The 22026-nt window shown below is 39.2% G+C and overlaps 1 protein-coding gene and 1 pseudogene across 1 annotated transcript in view; one reads left to right on the top strand and one right to left on the bottom strand.

Annotated features, from left to right (window-relative positions):
• Positions 1-2977: 2977 nt before the first annotated feature.
• LOC103108595 (protein arginine N-methyltransferase 3-like) overlaps positions 2978-22026 on the bottom strand; it is a 137201-nt pseudogene continuing 118152 nt past the window's right edge.
• Positions 14604-22026, top strand: part of GADL1 (glutamate decarboxylase like 1) — a 439849-nt gene continuing 432426 nt past the window's right edge. The window contains exon 1 of the mRNA XM_060180480.1: positions 14604-14749. The gene's annotated coding sequence lies outside the window, so the exon portion shown is untranslated. The remainder of the gene's footprint in view (positions 14750-22026) is intronic.

The raw sequence follows: 22026 nt of genomic DNA, 5'->3' as shown, positions 1-22026 counted from the left end.
AGTAGAGCAGAGATACACACATAGAGAGTCCACTCTGAATCAGATTTATTCCCCAAAATAATTCACAAATTCAGAAAGGCAAAGAAGAAGGAAGAAGTGTATGATAAGATACAAAAAAAGAAAAATAAGAAAAAAGAAACAAGAGAGAGAAAAGAGAAAAGATAAGAACAAGAGCTGTAATTAAAGAGCAGTGAAAGGAAAGTTTTTTTGATTACTTTATTTTTAATTTAATTTTTTTAATTAGCTAGAAGGAGGAGGAAGGGGAGAGTCTGTAGAGGAGGTAGGAGTAACGAGACAAGTTCCTCTCACAATAGATAAGATGCCCACTACCCTAGCAATGAAAGATACCCTAAGAGTTAATTCTGATCCACCTACGGGGGGGGATATATGCCTTTATATAATATTAATAATAAAATAGAGCAGGGTAAAAAAAAAAACCCTGTCCCAGATTACCTCAAACCTCGTGATCAGAGGCAGCTGATTGTTAAGAAAGAGAAAAAAAATTAAAAAAAAAAACCTCAGGACTAGACAAGGATGGCTGAAATAGACAGTTATGCAAATCTACTATCCACTGTATATTCTAGGGGTAGCTAAAGGAGGAAGGGAAGTTGAGCAGAGATACTCTCAGTGAGAGTCCACTCTGAGTCAGAATTCTTCCCCAAAATAATTCCCAAATGTGTATCAGTGAATTCAAAAAAGCACACTGTTTGATGGTGTGGGGGATGGGGGCTGTGGCTTTGGAAGCTGTAGGATTAAGGAAGAAAGGATGACAAGAATGAGAAAAAGAAAAAAAAAGAAAGAGAGAGAAAAAAGAAAAAGATAAGAAAAAGAACTGTCATAAAAGAGCGGTGAAAGGAAAGAGTTATTTATTTATTTATTTATTTTTAATTATTTAATTAGCTATGTGGGGTGAGGGGTTGGTTGGCTACTTAGAAAGAAAAAAGGCCAGAGGTTTCAGAAGGGTATAGACTTAGAATGAATGATACTCCCTGGTGGGACAGGAATCTTGGTAAAGAAAGAAGCTCAGCAGGGGAGCCTGCTAGGAGCTGGTCCCCAGGGACTGGTTATGGGGGGGGAAGGGGGCGGAGGTGTGTTTAATAATTTAAAAGAAAAAATTTTTTTTCCCTTTTTTTCTACTCTATTTTTTAACCCAAATTAAGCTATAGTCACCTCCTTGGTGTCACCACTAGGACCCCTTATTGACTGGCCTATTAAAGGCAGAAAATCCTACCGTTTCCAGAAGATGTGGTCAGAGCTCAAGCCACTAGCAGTTTCTCAGTCTGCCATCTTCTGGGAACCTCCAGTTTCCTAATTCTTAATGTTCCTCATCATACTGCTATGCACTGGATGTTTGTAGGAAATCTTCCATCATTAAATTCAGTGATGCCATTAGAAGATAGGATCGCTTCACAGGCAGTGAAGCAGGTCTGCAGGTGTCTATCTTTCTCTCCCCCTCTCTGTCTTCCTCTCCTCTCTCGATTTCTCTCTGTGCTGTCCAACAACAATGGCAACAATAACAACAATAATAAAAATGATAAACAAGGGCAACAAAAGGGGAAAAAAATAGCCTCTATGAACAGTGAATTCGGAGTGCAGACACCAAGCCCTAGCAATAACCCTGTAGGCAAAAATAAAATAAATAAATGAATAAATAAATCTTTATTTTATTTATTATTGTATAGAGACAGATAAAAGCAGAGAGAAGGTAAGGAGGGAAAGGGAGAGACATCTACATTCTTACTTTACCACTTGTGAAGCTTTCCCCCTGCAGGTGGAGACCAGGGTCTTGAATCTGTGCGCACTTAGCCAGGTGTGCCACCACCTGGAGCCAAAATAAGCTTATATTGGGAGTCAGGATGTAGCACAGCGGGTTAAACGTATGTGGTGCAAAGCGTTGAGGACCAGCGCAAGAATCCTGGCTCCCCACCTGCAGGGGGAGGGTCGCTTCACATGCGGTGAAGCAGGTCTGCAGGCGTCTTTCTCTCCCCCCTCTCTGTCTTCCTCTCCTCTCTCCATTTCTCTCTCTCCTATCCAACAACGACAACATCAATAACAACAACAATAATACTACAACAACAGTAAAAAACAACAAGGGCAACAAAAGGGAAAATAAATAAATATTTAAAAATAAGCTTATATTACTAATGTTTAATACATTTTATTGAATGTTTTTCATTCAGCATTTCAAACTCAGTAAATAACCTTGTATTACACATAACCTGATAGACTGAAAAAGTAAATATATTAACAATTATGTCGAATTTTGCACATAAAGCTAGTTTGAAGATGGCATCAAGAACATATTTATCTTAATCTCTAAAATCTTATGAAATCTATGATAAATGTTTTGAAATTAAATATCCTGGGCAACACAAAATATAGTTTAGGCTTATTTCCAAGATGGGAGAACTACAGAATGAGAACTAGAAACACGCTAATCAAGACAAGCAGCTGAGTGGTCTTCAGTATGATCTGGATAAGAGTAAAACTTCTGTTTCCCAAATTTTAGCTCTCATACTTGTTTATAATCTATGATATCCTGATAGTCTAACAGATCGTACAGTGTAAACTCTGCTCAGAAAAGCAGGAAATCTGCACTAAAATGTGTAATGATTTATGTTTGGCCACTAGTCTAATGAAACTTATAAAGATAACAAAGACTATTCTTTGTTATAAATTTAGACCATTTTTTTTCTGTCTAAAATCCATGTAGGAGTTACATGTGCTGAGATCTACCTGGCTGGACAAATTTCCACGAACAACATGGTTGGACCACGAGTACTAGATGGTTCGAGTACTAGATGGTTCCCTTTCTCAGCTGAATTACATTAGATGCCTAGGAAACCAGACTTTAGGGGACTAATGAGGAAAGAACGTACCACACCTGGGGGCTCACGGAAAGCCCCTGACTCCAACCACTCCCCTCTCTCCCCACCCCATTAGATAATTTTGCTTTTATGACTTTTGTGCTTTTTTTTCACTGAAGCCCATAAGTTTGAGTGGAGTTGTTCAATGAGAAAGTTGTTCAATGAGAGAATGTGGACCTTTCTTGTTTTTATGGACTGTGACCTTTCCTTTCAATGCTTCACATGCTTTTACTGAAAATGACTTTTCCAATAGAAATATTGTTTGCTTCCAGTGTGTTTTGGTATTCTTGGGGCCCGTAGAGAACAAGGCACTTTTGTGGCAATTCTTCTCAAAATATATATCGAAGTAGCCAGTAACTGCCTTGCATGAAGATGTCTTTGTGATTTTCAGGGTAAAATCTGAAGAAAATTCCAAATCTGTGATAGATGTCTTATGGCAAGCTATATGTTTAATACTACAAGGGTCAGAAACAAGTCTTTGCATTTAAAACTTTCACAAGAGCTTCTGGCATAACCACTTTCTTCATGCAGGACATAGTGAAGCCATAAATATCACCCCAAAAAGAAATTCTATCAGCATCCTTATTTGCATCACCTACTGCCACCAGGCTGATAGTGCAAATATCAGGGTAAACCGATCCTCCTGCCAAGTATTTGTTCTTTGCATAAAGTACAGATTTTACCTTGACTCAAAAAGAAGAAACTAGCCCATCCACTCGGATATTATAACAACCACTTTCTCTACAGGAAGATGAGCTTCTTCAACTTTTCCTTTAATTAGTGTTAAGAGTATCTTCCAATCCATTCAGTCTTATAATGCCCATTGCCTGGTCAAGTATTTCAGATTGATCTACTCTAAAAACCTTCTTGGCCCAGCTTTAGCAGCAAACATAGACAGAATCCCAGTTCCACAACCAACATGCAAAACTACCTTTTTTTTTTTTTTTTAAAGATATGTGGGTTTTGATATATCAAATCTCGCTAACTTTCTGTTCATTCACTGTCCTTTAGCATTTCTTCATGGATCCCGTAAGAGCTAAAATAAACGCCACCCTGATCCCCCCGGAGGTTTGCAACCTCAGTGGTATACGACGAGTAGGTCCTGACATCTACGTCCATCACAAAAACCGGAGCAAATTATCTCACTTTTTGCAGAAGATCATGTTCTAACACTAGTCACAAATACTCTGCTTTCTCCCCAGGCACTGGGTTGCATATGGACTCCAAATACTCGATTGTAGGATTCTTAAGTCGAATAAAATTTACTAGTTTAATGTATCCATAAAATTCAAGTGCCTGTTTACGGACCCTGCTCCCAATATGAAAACGATGCTCAGCAGATGTAAACAGCCTGGGGCCCAACCCGCAGGGGGTGTGGCGCAGGTGCGGGGCGGCTCGGCAGTTAGGCGTCTTCGTCCTTCCGGGGTCCGTCCTTCAGTCCGGGGTCCCTCCGTCAGTCCGTCTGTCGTCCTCCCGGGTGTCGTCCCAGTTGTCTGAGCCCAGCTCCCGCTGCTCCCGGTCCATGGGTGAGGTAGGTGAAGGGGTCCGGAGTCCCCGCCCCGCACCCCCAACCCCAGAGGGCCCCGGACCCCGGACCCTGCGGGAGGAGCTGGTGCCCAGGGCCCTGCGGCGCCCACCGGGAGCACGTGGCCGGCGCCCCGGAGCCCGTGTGCAGCGGGACCCGGCGGGACTGGACGCGGCGGGACGGGAAGGGGCGCCACGAGCTTATTACTGAACTAACACGAGTGATTTCATTGTGTGTGTGTGTGTGTGTGTGTGTGTGTGTGTGTGTGTGTGTGTGTGTGTGTCTAGTTTTAGATATTTTCCGTTTTCTAGTTTTTCCTTTTATCCCACTCAATATTATAATTGTTAAGTTTATTCCTATAGTTATTTATAGCTATAGTTCATTCGTTGGAAAACGCTATAAACTAATAACTAGGGGCCTGGATGATGGCGCATCTGGCTGAGAGCACGTGCTACATACAGTGCATAAGGACCCAGGTTCGAGCCCCTGGTCTCACCTGCAAGGGGAAAGCAGGTGTCTCTCTGCCTTTTGCCCACCTTTCCTCTCAATTTCTGGCTGTTTCTAGCCAATAAATAAATAAAGATAATAAAAAATTAAAAATAAGAATAAAAAGTAAAGTAATAACTACCATGAATATTCCATGATTTATTTACTCAGCTTTCCTACCAGCAGGCATTTTAAGCTATTCCCTTATTACAGCCATGTCAAGAACATTCCCCTTACCATACGCTGGTGCGTATGTACAAGGCAATTATATCTTAGGATACATGAATGAATGTTCAGTTCTACAAGAGAGGCAGATTTCTTTCCTTGGGTGATTAAGAGTTTTCATTGACACATCCTTGGCAGTCACATCCTTTGTGTATCCAAGATATCATAGAAAAATGAGTAATCTTCTTTATGGTACCTTAAAACAAAGATAAAACCGAGAGATTCCACTTTTTTAAAAAGTGAAGTCTCTCTCACTCCTGACCTATAGGCCTAGCTGCAAGCGCTTGAGAAACTCGCAGTCCACAAACTCAAGCTGATTCAGTTTATGGCTCAGTGGGCTCTACCTGTTGCCCTTTCAGCACTTTCCTGTAGGGGGGCTAGGAGAACATGGACTAAGTTTATCAAAACATATTAAGTGGATACTATAAAATACTGACTTTTAGGATTTCTAGGACATCAGGCCTTTTGCCTGAAATCTGCTCACTACTTGCAAAAGGAAAATAGGGACTTGGAGATATAAGAGATGCATATAATTTAGAGTTTTCTCCCTGAAAGAGTGTTTTTGTCCCATAGAATCATATATGAATGTGTGTAAGTGAGATTGAGCAGAAGTCAGTGGGTAACTCTGTTTGTTGGTCTTTTAGATTTCAATTGCAGTTCATAAGGCAAAGAGGAGGTTGCTCAACGCACATTCCGGGTGACTATAGCTTCCAAAGTTTCTTGCCCCATGTGCAATCAATGCCTTTGTCATTCATATAAATGAGAGATTTTCTATTGATCACACAGCTGTAATTGAGTACTTCTCTGTCTCTTCTGTGCAAAAAAAAAAAAAAAAAAAAGCAGTCCGTGTTCATCTTGTCAAGTGGAATAAGATGATTACCTCCACTGTTGTATAATAGTCATCCTATCAATAAAACATGATTTCACAGCTTTCAAGGGGAGCTAAAGTAATAACATTTACTTCAAAATAAAAGAGAGGCACTTATAAAGGCTTTATATATAAAATTCTCTAAGCCATTTAAATAATGTAAGATTTCTAAATTTACCTCTTGACACATTATAGTTAACCTAAAACTGAAACAAATAAAATAATACCTTGGTTAAATGGAGCAGAGTCGTATTGAACCACCGGTCTCTATCCCTTTACTTATATTGATGGTGAAATGTTTGCCACCTCTTCCAGAATTCATGTCCTTTGCAAGGTGATACTATCACCTGTCTCATCAAGAGTAAAACTTAGAGTACATCTATGACAGTAAAATAGAGCCCCCAGATTCTTTCCTTTATTATTATTATTATTTTTTTTTTTTTCCAATGAGAGATAAGCCTCTGACCATGTCACAGAGTCTGGGTGGTAACTGCCTGACAATGAATATAGTAGAAGTGTAAGGTCCCAATTTCTGGGCCAAGCCTTAAGAATCTAGCAGCTGCCTTTTCTGGTCTCTTGAGATGCTTACTTTGGGGACTGAGTCACTATTGTGCAAGGAAGCTAATCTGTCCCCTGAGAACCTCTTAGCAGAGGAATTTGTTAGTCATGTGACTGAGGCACCTTGGAATGCTTGTGGAGCTGCCCAGCTGACATCTAGTGGAGCGGAGATGAATTGCCCTCACCAAGACCAAATGACCTATCTGAGCAAAACAAAATGTTCGTTGATTTAATCAACTGTATTCAGAGGTGGTTTGTTTAACACAAAATAGACAGCTGGACTATTGCCCTTGAATGTAAGCTGGCTGTGTTTAAATTTTGGCCAATAATATGTAGATGGAATGCCAGTTCAGAGATTATATCTTAACTTAAAAGACCTCAAGAACTTGGTCTTGTGGTTTTAGTGTCTGTTGGAGGAAGAGAGACACGAGCATGAGCCAAACTTTTTTCCCCCCTTATTGAGGGGGATTGGTGGTTTACACTCAGCAGTAAAACAGTAGTTTGCACATGTGTAACTTTGTACAGTTTTCCACATAATTCAACCCCCTCTGTGTCCTTCTCTGTTACCAAGTTCCAGGACCTGAACCCTCCCCCCACCCCGGTTAGTTTGGGGCTCCTCCTAATTCCTTTATTATTATTATCGGTGGTGGTTTCATAATGGTCAACAAGATTGTGGGATAAAAGAAGTACAATTCATATAACTCCCACCACCAGAGTGCTGTATCCCATCCCCTCCATTGGAAGCTCCCCTATTCTTTATTCCTCTGGGAGTGTGGACCAAAGATCTCTATGGGCCTCAGAGGCTTGAAGGTCTGACTTTTATAATTGCTTCTCTGTTGGACATGGGCATTGATAGGTTGATCCATCCTGTCTCTGTCTTTTCCTAGTGGGGTAGTGCTCTGGGGAGGTAGGGTTCCTGGACACATTGGTGAGGTCGTCTTCCTAGGGAAGGCAGGTTGGCATCATGGTAGTATTGAACCAAACATTTTGTTGCCCCAGCCAAGAGCAAACCCAGAGGTGTGAGATTTTACAAGACCAACCAAATAGTCATTAAATTACCACAGATGAAGGGGAAAAAATGAACTTCCATTGAGCTTGGCCTAATCTAGAGCATCTTGAATATCTCTCTTATTGGAATAACTTTTTTTTCTACCATGAATGGGAGGTCACAGAGAGACAATAAATCACTCCAGCAAGACCCTCTTTGCATATTTGTGACTCAACCATTAGAATATATGTAAGAGAATAATATTTTTGAAATACCAACTAAAGTAATAACGGATAATAACTATCACCAAAAGAATGAATTTTTAAAATAAGTTTCAATTAAAGCAAGTTGCATTAGAGTACTACATATTTTGGGGTGTATGTTATCATAAGTCAACATCTGTGTATATTATACTAGGTTCATCACTAAAACTCTAAGTAAATGTGTCCTTCACCATACAATTGGCTTCCATTACCTGGTTTACTCCTTAGTCTTCTCTTTCTGTTCTGATTAATTCCTAATTTGGTTTTATAGTCTTAAGGCTTATTTTAATTCACAAATACATATTTTTTCATAGGTTTCACAGACAGTGAAATGCAAAATAGTACTCAAGATGAATGAATTAAAGCCAGATGCAACCTGGCTTGAAAATTACAGTATTATTTCTTTTATTTATTTGTTATTAATTATTATTATTATTTTGCCTCCAGAGTTATCACTGGGCCTCCGTGCCTGCACTATATGAATCCACTGCTCCTAGAGCCTATTTGTTGGCCTTGTTGTTTATCGTTGTTATTATTATTATTCTTATTGCTGTCATTGTTGTTGGATAGGACAGAGAGAAATGGAGAGAGGAGGGGAGACAGAGGGGGGAGAGAAAGATAGACACCTGCAGACCTGCTTCACCGCCTGTGAAGTGGCCTCCCCATTCCCTGCAGGTTGGGAGCCAGGGACTCAAACCAGGATCCTTTCCCTGTTCCTTGGACTTCATGCCATGTACGCTTAACCTGTTGTATTAGGGCCTGGCCCCCTACAGTATTATTTCTTTTTCTTTTTAAATTTTTAAAAATTTCTTTATTGGGGAATTAATGTTTTACATTCAACAGTAAGTACAATAGTTTGTACATGCATAACATTCCCCAGTTTTCCATATAACAATACAACCCCCACTAGGTCCACTAGGTCGTCTGTCTTCCTTTTTGAACCTGTATTCTCTCCCCCCCCCAGAATCTTTTACTTTTGTGCTACATGCCAATTCCGGTTCAGGTTCTACTTGTGTTTTCTCTTCTGATCTTGTTTTTCAAATTCTGCCTGAGAGTGAGGTCACCCCATATTCATCCTTCTGTTTCTGACTTATTTCACTTAACATGATTTTTTTCAAGCTTCATCCAAGATCGGCTGAAAATGGTGAAGTCACCATTTTTTATAGCTGAGTAGTATTCCATTGTGTATATATACCACAACTTGTTTAGCCACTCATCTGTTGTTGGACACCTGGGTTGCTTCCAGGTTTTGGTATTACAAATTGTGCTGCTAAGAACATATTTGTACACAGGTCTTTTTGAATGGATGTGTTGGGCTCCTTAGGATATATCCCCAAGAGATGAATTGCAGGATTATAGGGTAGGTCCATTTCTAGCCTTCTGAGAGTTCTCCAGACTGTTCTCCATAGAGGTTGGACCAATTTACATTCCCACCAGTAGTGCACGAGGGTTCCTTTGACCCCACAACCTCTCCTACAGTATTCTACTATTCTATTTCTACTGAGTTTCTCATGTGTTTCAGTAGTTGATCATGTAGCTGGACACTGACACTTGAATAATCTGCATGGGAAAAGGTCACAGCTTCTCTGATCATTGGAACACTGAAGTACATAATGCTGTCAGTTATGTAAGAGCATTTTCAGAGTTTGATCAAGTTTATTCATATAAAAATAAATTTTAAGCTGATTAACCTACTGCAGTCAATGAGCTGCTGATATCTTAATAGACAAACATTACTAACAACTATAAGCTGTACACATAGTAGACAAAGCAGTGATGTTGTATTTTCATTTTTTATTTTTTGTAATTTTTACTGAGAACTCGGCTATATAAAAACATTTTCACAAGCTTCATTTACATTTAGAAGATGCAGAGCATGACTGGCTTCCAGCTCACTCTACCTTTGGGGACTTGAGGCACAAAACAGGGCAAAGTCCTTGGACATATCTTGAGATCAGCATTGCAGAAACTGACATGGGTTTCAAGTTTGATTCACACTTACTTGAAAGTTGTATCTGTTTTACTTTTCTGAGTAACGAATATGTCTAAGATCCATGATTACATAACCCAGGGTACTTTACTGTAGGCAATGAGTAGTATCTGTTCTCTTGTCATCTTTCATATCTGGTCTGTGATGTTAGCACTTCTGAAGCCAGACCAGCCATGCTTTTTTATACCTTAGCACTTTTGCCTTTGTTGTAAACTAGATTGCTCCCTCCCTTCTGGAGGTGTTTACTTTGAAGATAATCTTGGATATGTGACTTTACAGTGTCCTTCACTTCCCCACTTCCCAGCTTTACACCTCAACTTGGGGCTTAACTGGGCAACTTGCTTTGGTTAGTGGAACACTCGCAAACAAACATGAGCTGAAGTGTATTCAAGTGTTTGAGCTTTTACTCTTGCATTTTTGTCATTATCATGAAGAGAACTTGTTGCAGATAGCTACTGCTCCAGAAATGCAGCATACTTCAACACTACCCACATCTAAAACAGTCTCCTTATATGATTTGCACATCTTGGATTAAGAAAAATAAGTATTGAAGGTATAAATTTGGAGGTTGTTGCATTACAAAAAGTGACTGATATAACTTTCTCTCTTAAAAATATTTTTGTCTTGTTTTTAACATTTATTTTATTTAGTAGGACAGAGAGACATTGAGTGGGGCAGGGAAAATAGGTAAGGAGAGAGGAAGAGAGATACCTGCAGTGCTATTTCAGCACTTGTGAAACTCCCTCCCTGCAGGTGAGGACTGGGGGCTTTAACCTGGCGCCTTGTGCATATGGTAACGTGTGTTCCATCAGGTGCTCAGCTGACCAGTCCTAATACAGCTTTTTAGTTGAGTTATTCAGAGTTATGCAATGGCTTGAGAAAATATGGTAAATGTTTCAATACATATCTGAGGCCACTTACAATGTCAAAATAAATTAAATAGATCATTCAACCCTAATACATTTATCAGCTTCTCTTTTAATGTCTTTTAGTTAACTATGAATTTGAATTTCTCTTAGTTGTTTAAAAACATTCTACCTCTTTCCTGTTGTTAGTGTATAATTTTCCAAAGTTAGAAGTATAATAACCATATAAGTATGGAATGAAAACATGTGAGGAGGGAATACCAGTAATGGCGGAACAAGCAGTGCAGTAATATTGGTTACAAGAACATAGGAAGAGTCCAGAAGATGGCACAGTGGATAAAGCACTGGACTCTCAACCAAGAACATGTGAAGAACTATAAAAATTCCAGGAGTTAGCCCTCGAACTTAACCAAAGCCCTCTTATTAACCTTTTTCCTCCTATCACTTCTCTGCCACTGGGAGTATGGGTCAAAATTATTTTTGGGATGCAGATGGTGGGAGTTCTGGCTTCTGTAATTGCTTCTCCACTGGACATGGGCATTGGGAGGCCAATCCATACCCCCATATTTTGAAGGTTTTACATACCTTGTAAAACCTGTATTTTTCATTCCAATGTTAGTATACGTGCTGCCAGAGCAAGCACGTAAAGCCTGTATTATTAAGTTTGACTTAGTCCTCCAGTCTCTTTCTTAGTACTTTTTATGAATCCACGAGTGAAAATGACAAATGTTGCCCTTTTTTCTCCTCCCATCTTTAGTCTGGTAGCTCTCTACAACTAGATAAATAGGCTTTATTTCACAGTCTCCTGGTCAACATCATGCTGGAAATAAGAGGCACAAACTTCCTCTTTAGATAAAATGCCCTTCTTCTCCCACCTGTGACCGTGTCCACAGTAGTTTCACTCAGCTTTTTTTTTCACCAAACTTCCAAGATTTCCATATTCCTGATTCACCAGCATCTAGATCCAATTAATTCATATATGTTTGAAAATTAGAAAAAGAAATAGTTCCCTTGAATAGTGTACTGCTTTGTCATGTGCACAACCCAGGTTCAAGCACAACCTCTACCACATTGAAGATTGAAGGAAGCTGTCTGTTTCTCTGTCTCCATCTTAAAAAAAAAAAAGCTTTTACAAAATTGAAAGACTTTCATATATCTTCATGAGATCATTCTGGCCTCTGATATTAGGTAAATATATCCAGCAGGCACACATCATATATGGGTATGAAACCTTTGAGGTGTTATAATTTTGAAAGACTCTGGAAAATCACTAGTAAAGAGTAAGATACTAACTCTGGTAGGCGTCTATTTATGCCACTGTTTTAACACAGTGTGAGCAATAAAATCTTTATAATATTAAGTATATCTAATCAGTTGGTTTCAAACATCAGAAAAATGTTTTCTTAAATACCATTAACATACTATTACTATACAGCCTGCTAATCCTATAGTGTAATTTGTGACAAAACAGCAAACTCTTGGGTGTCCACTAGATGTCAGTGGATGCCCATATTAACTTTTATGGTAGAATATCCATCTGCTGACAAAAAAAAAAAAATTTGGCATGAGAAGTCATATTCTTCTACCTTTTTTTTTTTTTTTCTATCTGGATTGTCAGGCAAGTTTTCCATTCTTTTTCTTATGGGACAACCTTAGAGATTGCTTTTATTAATGATTGACTGGCACCTGAAACTCTGGTTTCAGTAATTACTTGCTTTCCTTATTGTCAAACATGGGCATCTCTGAAAAGGGTAATCAGTGCTTGGTTTTGGTGTATGAAATTAGTGACAGAATGAAAGTGGTGTCAGGACCAGATGGCACACAAATAAATGTGTTTCTCAAGCATTTGAACTTATTTGTAATGACCTCAAGATCAGAGCGTTACAAAGCCACTTGTTACATACAGCCAGACCGTCCAGTGTCGTTAAAACTACAAACCATTGGGACTTAAAAGCAACCCCCCAGTGTAGGCTTATGGTATGTGTAGAATGCACGATTTGTGTAGCAAATAGGATTACATATTCTCGGCTTTACAGGAACAAGTGTTTTCATCAGGAGGCTCTTGGTTCAGTGTCAGAGGCAATTCTGTAGTTGATAACTATGGTTTCAGAAGCTCTTTGCATGGAAACGATTCAGAATGACAGTCTCCGAATTATATATGGTTGAGTTGAAGATGCTTTTGCCACAGTGTGCTCTGAAAACCACTGGTCCTATAGGACATGACTAGATGATAGGAAGGTTTGAAACGTCAAGGATACTGACAGGATTCCATGGCATACCCTGGAAACACCAGAATCAATTATATTTCTCTGAGTAGGATTCCTAGTGCCTTTTGCATTCCCTTGCACATAAGGACTATTCACAAAAGGAAGCGATAGTATGCAGAATATTCCAATTACTTTAAATCACAGGATAACTATTTTATAAAGTATTTTGCTGAACAAGCTGATTTTGAAATGTGAACAAAAAAAAAGACTCAAAGGCTTTTACATTACCATTAGATACTTTGCTTCATATTCTTCTCCCGTTCCCTCTTTCTTTTTCCCCCTTCATCAAATATTGAGCCTATTATGTGTTAGACACTGTGTGGGAACATTATAACCATACAGATGACATACAAAGAACAAAGGGAATTGCTAGGGCTTAATTTCCCCCATAATGTGTCTTCACCTTTGTATCTCAGTAACATTTTACACTGAGAAAGTTTCACTGTCTGCACACTACCTGAAATGGGTACTGACATTGCCAATGGATACGTATTTCATCGGTAAGGAAATAATTCCCTACACATTGAAAGAACCCCTTTCAACTTGTTTTGAAATCTTTTTTTGTGAGGGATTGACAAGAAAGAAGTTTAGTCAACAGGAACCTAATAGGCAAATTTGGAGTTGTTAGCATGACAGATGAAGTGTTTGGAACAGAATCAAGCGATCCAAAGAAGCTGCATAGAAAAATCACATAAGGGAGTTGGGCTGTAGCTCAGCGGGTTAAGCGCAGGTGGCACTAAGCTCAAGGACCGGCGTCAGGATCCCGGTTCCAGCCCCCGGCTCCCCACCTGCAGGCAGGTCCCTTCACAGGCGGTGAAGCAGGTTTGCAGGTGTCTGTCTTTCTCTCCCTCTCTCTGTCTTCCCCTCCTCTCTCCATTTCTCTCTGTCCTATCCAACAACAATGACATCAATAATAACTACAACAATAAAACAAAAAGGGCAACAAAAGGGAATAAATAAATAAAATTAAATTAAAAAAAAAAAAGAAAAATCACATAAAAAGGGACATGAAGAGGCAAGAACCAAAGTAAACGTGCAGAGACAGTTGAAAGCATGTATTTGGAGCACAGCATCTGATGAAACACCAGGCCTTGATTTGGAAAGGATTCTTGGCTTGATATTTTTCTTATATAAGCATCAAGAAGAATCTTTAAAAAAACAAAACAAAAACAAAACAAAAAACCAAACAGCTCAGTCAGACTTGAGTGAGGCAAACCTCATGTTGCTAAATACAGATACAATGCCAGAGCTGGGCTTCATATTCCCCTGGGAAATGTTTGTGTAGCGAGCACCATCTGCTCTCAGATCTATCAATTTACCCCCGTTGCCATGTCCTGGAGACTAAGAATTCCCCCTTCCTCCTCTACAGGCTTGCTCATGTCCTGTTGATTCTAGCAGTTGCCAATAAAACTGCAGAGAAAACTGGAGGAGGGGAAGTAGAGGAGTAAAATGTCAATAATGTCGCGTTGAGAAAACATTGGGAAGATGTTTAAATCAGGAAAGTGAACTGGACCTGTAGAAAAAAATGAATCTTGAGCTTTAACCTATAACCATGGAGTGGGGTTGGTAATCATTTTGACAGTATTTCTTAGGTAAGTTTTACTTCACCAGCTTGGCAACCAAAATAAAATTACTTTAAAAAAATCTTTAAATTTTCTTAAAAATAGTTTATGTATTTATTTATTTACAGGAGAGAGAGAGAAAGAGAGCAATTGAGATGCAAGGGAGATATGGAGATGAAGAGAGGAAGACAGACGCCTGTAGCATCGTTTCACTGCTCGTGCACCATCCCTTCTACATGTGGGGACTAGAAGCGTGATACGTTACAGCATGGAAGCTCAACCAGGTAAGTCACCATCTGGTCCTATAAAATTACTTAAAATTTTTTTAATTGATTTATTAATGATCGACAACATCATAGGATAAGAGGGGTGTAATTCTACACAGTTCCCACTGCCAGAATTCCGTATCCTCATCCTCTTCACTGGAAGCTTTCCTATTCTTTATCCCTCTGGGAGCATGGGCCCAGGATCACTATGGGTTGCAGAGGGTGGAAGGTCTGGCTTCTGTAATTGCTTGCCCACTGGGCCTGGGTGTTGGCAGGTCAATCCATACTTCCAGCCTGTTTCCATCTTTCTCTAGAGGGGCAGGGCTTTGAATAGGTTGGGTTTAACAGACAGGAAATCAGAGTTGATGAGGATATGAAGAACCTTGAGCCCTGCCTTTTGTCATCAATGTAAGATGGAACCATTGCTATAGATAACATAGGACAGTTTTGGGGGAGAAGAAGAAGAGAAGAAATGTCTTGTGCTCTCACAATTCTATTTCTGGGTGTAAGTTGAAAAAGATGAAAGCAGGATCTTGGAGAGTGATTTATACATGCATGTTTATAGCAGCTAGTTATAAAGCCAAGAGGTGGCTGCAACCCAAGTACTCATCATCAGATGAACAGATAAGTGGAATATGGTATCTACTGAAAGGAATCAGAATGGATTATCCCAAATTTGTCATGCTGGTATATCGATTATTTTGAGCTGAAGGCAATCCAGGAAGGATTATATACTTCTCCATTTCTGCCTAAAAATGAGCCATAAGTTTTACTTAAGGAACATGATTTCTCATAAACAAAAGGAAGTGAATATTCTCACTGTAGATGAAGAACTGACTCAGAGATCACAGCACTGAAGATTCCTTCAGTGTGGTGGGGACCAGGTTCAAACCCGAGTCATGTATTTTCATCAGCTGTCTTTTAACCAGCATGCGTATCAAGAAACAAAGTATTACAGGACTCCAGAAATCCTTCCGGGTCCCTTTATACCATTGCACTGCTCTCAAGAGTCAGTTACATTTCAGTTTAGAACAGCACAGAATAGCTTTTCAACTTCATATGAATGAATCACAGACAATATGCTGTCTTCTGTATATGGCCTCTTTCAGTCAACATTGTATTTGTAAAGTTCACTCATTCTGTTTATAGTTTTAGAAATTGCCATTAGTGTAGAGCTATTACCATGTGAATTTTCCACCATTCATCTTTCTCTTCTGCTGTTGAATGGCAGTAGTGCATTTCAGTCAGGAGTGACTGAAATAATGCTGCCATGATTGTTCTTGCGCATGAGTTATGGTGAATGTATAGATGAGTCACCTTTCACTAAGTGTTCAAATCTGTTGGCAGAGAACTGATGGGGTGTGATTGAAACTATTTTTCACTCTCTCCCAAAACAAGTCCAGGGCCACCCAAAACTCAATCCTACCACTTTGCAAAAGAGAAGCCAAGAGGCTAGTGTATTTGCCTATTTGGGAATCTATGTTTTGGAACAGTTTACACATGTGACCTTGGGAAATAAGAGAATTATTATATAGGGTGGCTATGGAAAATGGCTTTGCATGACTAGTTTTGGTAATATGCATGCACACATAACCCTGACCCTCCATCTCCACTTCTTTGTTCTTCTCATGAGCCAGGGCAACTAGCTGGGTGAAGACTGAACCCAGATCTTGATATACAGTTATTCTCTAGTTTATGCTTTAAAAATCCTGCTTTGGAACTTGAGTTTCAATTTAGATTCCTGAGTCTTGTAAGTCTTCAGAGAGACTCACATCCCAACAGAGAGATTGATTTGATTTCTTTCTATTCTTTCTATATGCCTCTCACTACTTTCAAAATTATTGAAAAGGTCCAGAATATTTCATTGTGGTGTGAATATTATTTGTGCTGAACACTTAAAAATGAACACATATAGAGCGTTTCCTTCTCTCTTATCTGTCTTAAAGTAGAGCCTTCTGAAAGAGTTCAGTTAACATAATTCCACCTTAAAGAGAAGTTTCTGACAGTGGGGGTAGATATACTAGGGGATATAGGCACTGAGATGTGAAGTTCAAAAACAAATATTGTCACAAAACTATGAGACTTCCAATCTACTCTCCCTAAAACCCTAATATTCATTTATCTTCCCACAAAGTCATTCATTGTTTTTCCCAAGTATTTTTTCCTTTCTCATTTGTTAAAATGGTACATGAACTTCAAATCATAACTGCTTCTTTGAGCTACATTTTCTATAAGTCTCATTCAGTTATTTGAGTTAACTTGCCTTTTCGATTGTTCATCTCTCTTTTGTCATCTTAATTCATAGAACTTTGATTACAAAACTTAATTGAGCAAAGGAAAATGCCCTCCCTAACATTATCTATCTATTTACCTAAGCATCTAACTTGTATAGGTGAGGAGTGGTGTAGAATACAGTAGCAATAATTAAAAATAAATTTTAAAATTGCTGATCTAGAACTAATAGATACTTGCCAGACCACTTGTAAGAGAGGTTTGGATATCCAGAAATCTCTTAGTCTTGTGGGAAGTGGGACTCTATCTCCACTTGCCTCAAAAATAAATTAAATAAGTAAATAAATAAAAAGAAAGAGAGGAAGAAAAAAGAAGAAAGAAAGCCACTCTAAACTCTTAGGTTTTAAATTCTAATCATTTCCTTGCATAAAATCTGGGGTTTGCTCCCACCCCTACCCCCGTCCCCACCCCAAACTGCCATGATATTTAAAAGAGGTTCAAAAGAGGACCTCCCATCTCAACTAAGAAATTTTATTTGATAGTTCTCAGCTGCTAGCAGAAGCTGACTAATGTTGTTTAAAGATGCCTTAGGGTTATTTGAGCCTTTCCTGTTAGCATCAGAGCTGTACTTCCTAAATTGCAAAAAGGCACTTGTTAGTGAGGGGGTAAGGCTATAAAGAGAACCAACAGGGTGAAAATGAGCTCTTCAGTGGAAAAGAAAGTGGCTTAGAATGAAAGACACCTGAGGTAAAGCTGCAGCCAGTTACAGCTCTGAACAACTATGCTCAGATCATCTGCAAATGTCCTACCTTCACCTACCTGCTTGCTTCTGCTCCAACAGACTTGTCTGGGCTTCCCAGGAAGATTTCTGTTGTCTGGAGTCTCCCACCTGTCAGTGTAGTTACTAGCCCAGCCCTCCTTATCCACAAGCAGTGCCTCTCAACCTGTAATGTGTATACGGATCACATAGGGATCTAGTTAGAAATCTAGAGTGTGACACAGTAGAAGGGTTAGGACCTGAGACTGCATTCCCAGACAGTCTCTGATGACTTGCAGGGTTCTGCCCTATAGCCCACATCTGGAGTAGCTAGGTGCTTGTAACACTTTCTCAGTTTTTTTTTTTTTTCAAAGAAAACTTTATAGAATCAACTGAATTTATTGTGAGAGAAGAATAAAATGAATGTTTTTTGAGAACCCACATTATGCTAGGTAGTACTCATTTAATGCTTGTATCTGTATTTTAAATCACTCTTTGCTTAAGCAAGGACTTATGTATGGAAGAACAGCCTAAGCCCCAATTTTCTGAATTTTGAACCATCTTTCAAAAATTAATACAGCATGTTATGTGTTGCTCTCCTAATCTATACTGGTACTGGAAAACTTCCAATAAGTACTTGTTTATCTTATCATAATTTTTAGATACTAAGCTTCATTAAAAACAAATACTCAATTAGAATATTATACTTTTCTCCCCCTAATTCATGGGAGAATGTATCCCAACCAAATTGTAGAAAGAAAATTTGGCAAGAGACAGTATATGTTTTTAATTTTTTTTATTTATGAAGTGGAAACATTGACAAGACCATAGGATAAGAGGAGTACATTTCCATACATTGCCCAACCCCAGAGCTCCACATCCAATCCCCTACCTTGAAAGCTTTCCTATTCTTTATCCCTCTGGGAGCATGGACCCAGGATCATTATGAGGTGCAGAAGGTGGAAGGTCTGGCTTCTGTAACTGCTTCTCCCCTGAACATTGGTATTGGCGGGTTGATACATACTCCCAGCCGAGACAGTGTATTTTCTAACATTTCTTTACCCCTTTGTCCTTTCTGCCTTTTTCCATATAATACCATGAGATGGGCATCCGAGTCCTAACATTATGTATTCACTATCTCTGTGCTAAATAGTATATACAGAACAGATTCTGACTGCCTGGATATTAGACAAAAGATGACCAAGAGTCTACTTTCTTTCCCCGGATGCCAATGTCTGTATTTTCCTGTATCATGCAGAATGTTCCATCCAATATCAACAGAACACACCCTCTCAACTTCACATGGAACATTTTATGAGATAAATCATATATTAAACTACAAGACTGGTAATCAGTAAAGTGAAGGCTGAACTTAATTATACTGAGATTATTATCTAAAATCAATAGTATGAAACAAAAAATCCAGGACAAGAAGAAAACTGGAATAATCTCAGCTATGTGAAGATTAACCCACACATTTAATCAAGAGAAATCAGATGAGAAACTAAAAAAAAGAATTTTTTTTCCTTTATTGAGAGATTAATGTTTTACAGTCACCATAAAAATATTTTAAAGGGGATCGGGCTGTAGCGTAGTGGGTTAAGTGCACATGGCGTGAAACTCCAGGACCTGCATAAGGATCACCCTTTGAGCCCCCGCTCCCCACTTGTAAGGGAGTCGCTTCACAAGTACTGAAGCAGGTCTGCAGGTGTCTATCTTTCTCTCCCTATCTCTGTCTTCCCCTCCTTTTTCCATTTATCTCTGTCCTATCTGGTAACAACAACATCAATAACAACAATAATAATAACCACAAAAATGATAAAAACAACAAGGGCAACAAAAAGGGGGAAATAAATTAAATAAATAAATAAAAAACATTTAAAAATATTTTAAGATAGATGAAAATGAAAATACGGGAGATAAAAATGTTACAGTATTCAATGAAAGTGCTTATAAGAGGGGCATTCCAAAATGATAAATACCTATATTAAGAATCAGAATTTTAATCAGAATGGTTAATAAATATCTGGTTAGTAAATGAATGAGAACTAGTTCATGAAATCTGATCAAGCAACATCATAAGCAAACAACTATGGCAAACACTAAAACGAATAAGAAATGATAAGCTGGGGAGATAGCATAATGGTTAGTAATGGTTATGCAAAAGACTTTCATGCCTGAGTCTCCAAGGTCCCAAGCTTAATCCTTGGCATCACCATAAGCCAGAGCTGAGCAGTGCTCTGGTGTGTACTCTTTACCTCTCCCCCTCCCCCCTCCCCTCTCCCTCTCTCGTCTATCTATTCTATCTATACCTCTCATTAAATAATAAATAAATTATATTGGTGTTCAGTAAATATTTGTTTCATTATCAAAATAGGCAACTGTTACTTAACAGTTCAGTGAACTAGACAAGAAAACTATGAAGCCACATATACAAATACATAGTATCAAGATATAGACAAAACAAGGTGACAGAAGACCTAGTGGGGGATGTACTGTTATGTGGAAAACTGAGAAATGTTATGCGTGTAAAAACTATTATATTTACTGTTGAGTGTAAAACATTAATCCCCCCAATAAAAAAGAAAAAAGAAAAAAAGAAAAAATTAAAAAAATTTTTTTTTACATTTTTTTTCCTTTTTAAAAAAATTTTTTTTATTTAAGAAAGGATTAATTAACAAAACCATAGGGTAGGAGGGTTACAACTCCACACAATTCCCACCACCCAATCTTCATATCGCACCCCCTCCCCTGATAGCTTTCCCATTCTCTATCCCTCTGGGAGCATGGACCCAGGGTCATTGAGGGTTGCAGAAGGTAGAAGGTCTGGCTTCTGTAATTGCTTCCCCACTGAACATGGGCATTGACTGGTTGGTCCATGCTCCCAGTCTGCCTCTCTCTTTCCCTAGTAGGGTGTCTCTGGGGAAGCTGAGCTCCAGGACACATTGGTGGGGTCTTCAATCCAGGGAAGCCTGGCTAGCATCCTGATGGCATCTGGAACCTGGTGATTGAAAAGAGAGTTAACATACAAAGCCAAACAAATTGTCGAGCAATCATGGACCCAAAGCTTGGAATAGTGGAGAGGAAGTGTTAGGGAGGTACTCACTGCAAACTTTAGCGTATTTCTGCTTTCAGGTATATATTTTGCAGAAGTTTATGGATACGTGTGAACATAAGCCCTCTCTCACAGAAACTGGCGTATATCTAGGTTTTGGGACTTTGTTAGAAAGTGAACCACCTGAGATGAAACTAGAGTGTACTATAAAAGGAAAGGTCTCACCCGAGTAATGAAGCTGAAGGGTTGTCATTCCACACGTGAAGTCTCTGGACACAGTCTGAGGTAAAGCATATTGAGGTGGCAATCGTTGCATTGGTTAGGTTGTGGTCGGTGGATGCAATATTATTTGATATGAATTGGGAGAGGCATACGGGAAAGTGGGCCCTATCCAAGGGTTCCAAGACTGGGGGAAGTAGGGGCTCTATAGTGGAGATGTGAGGTTCCTGCTGTAATTTGCTCAGGTCCTGCTTTTAGTTTCCCTTTCAGATCTTCTTACTCAACTTCTGTTGATGAGTGGGATCATCCCATACTCATCTTTATCTTTCTGGCTTAGCTCACTTAACATAATTCCTTCTAGCTCTGTCCAAGATGGGTCAGAGAAGGTGGGTTCATTGTTCTTGATAGCTGCATAGTATTCCATTGTGTATATATACCACAGCTTTCTCAGCCACTCATCTGTTGTTGGGCACCTGGGTTACTTCCAGGTTTTAGCTATTATGAATTGTGCTGCTATGAACATAGGAGTACACACCTCTTTTTGGTTGGGTGTTATGGAGTCCTTGGGGTATAACCCCAGGAGAGGAATTACTGGATCATATGGAAGGTCCATGTCTAGCCTTGTGAGAGTTTTCCAGACTGCTCTCCACAGAGGCTGTACCAATTTACATTCCCACCAGCAATGTAAAAGGGTTCCTATGTCCCCATATCCTCTCCAGCATTTGTTGCTGTTGTCCTTTTTGATGTATGCCATTCTTACAGGAGTGAGGTGGTATCTTAGTGTTGTCTTAATTTGCATTTCTCTGACAATCAGTGACCTAGAGCAGTTTTTAATATGTTTGCTAGCCTTTTGGATCTCCTCTGAGGTGAATGTTTTGTTCATATCCTCTGCCCATTTTTGGATGGGGTCATTTCCTTTTTTGGTGCTAAGTTTTCTGAGCTCTTTATATATTTTGGTGATTAGTTTCTTGTCTGATGTCTGGCATGTGAAGATCATCTCCCATTCTGTGAGGGGTCTCTCTGTTTCTTTAA

This window comes from Erinaceus europaeus, chromosome 21, assembly GCF_950295315.1.
Source record: "Erinaceus europaeus chromosome 21, mEriEur2.1, whole genome shotgun sequence".
Taxonomy (NCBI): Eukaryota; Metazoa; Chordata; class Mammalia; order Eulipotyphla; family Erinaceidae; genus Erinaceus; species Erinaceus europaeus.
The sequence above is the reverse complement of the archived record's forward strand: the minus strand, read 5'-3'. Positions and strand labels throughout refer to the sequence as shown.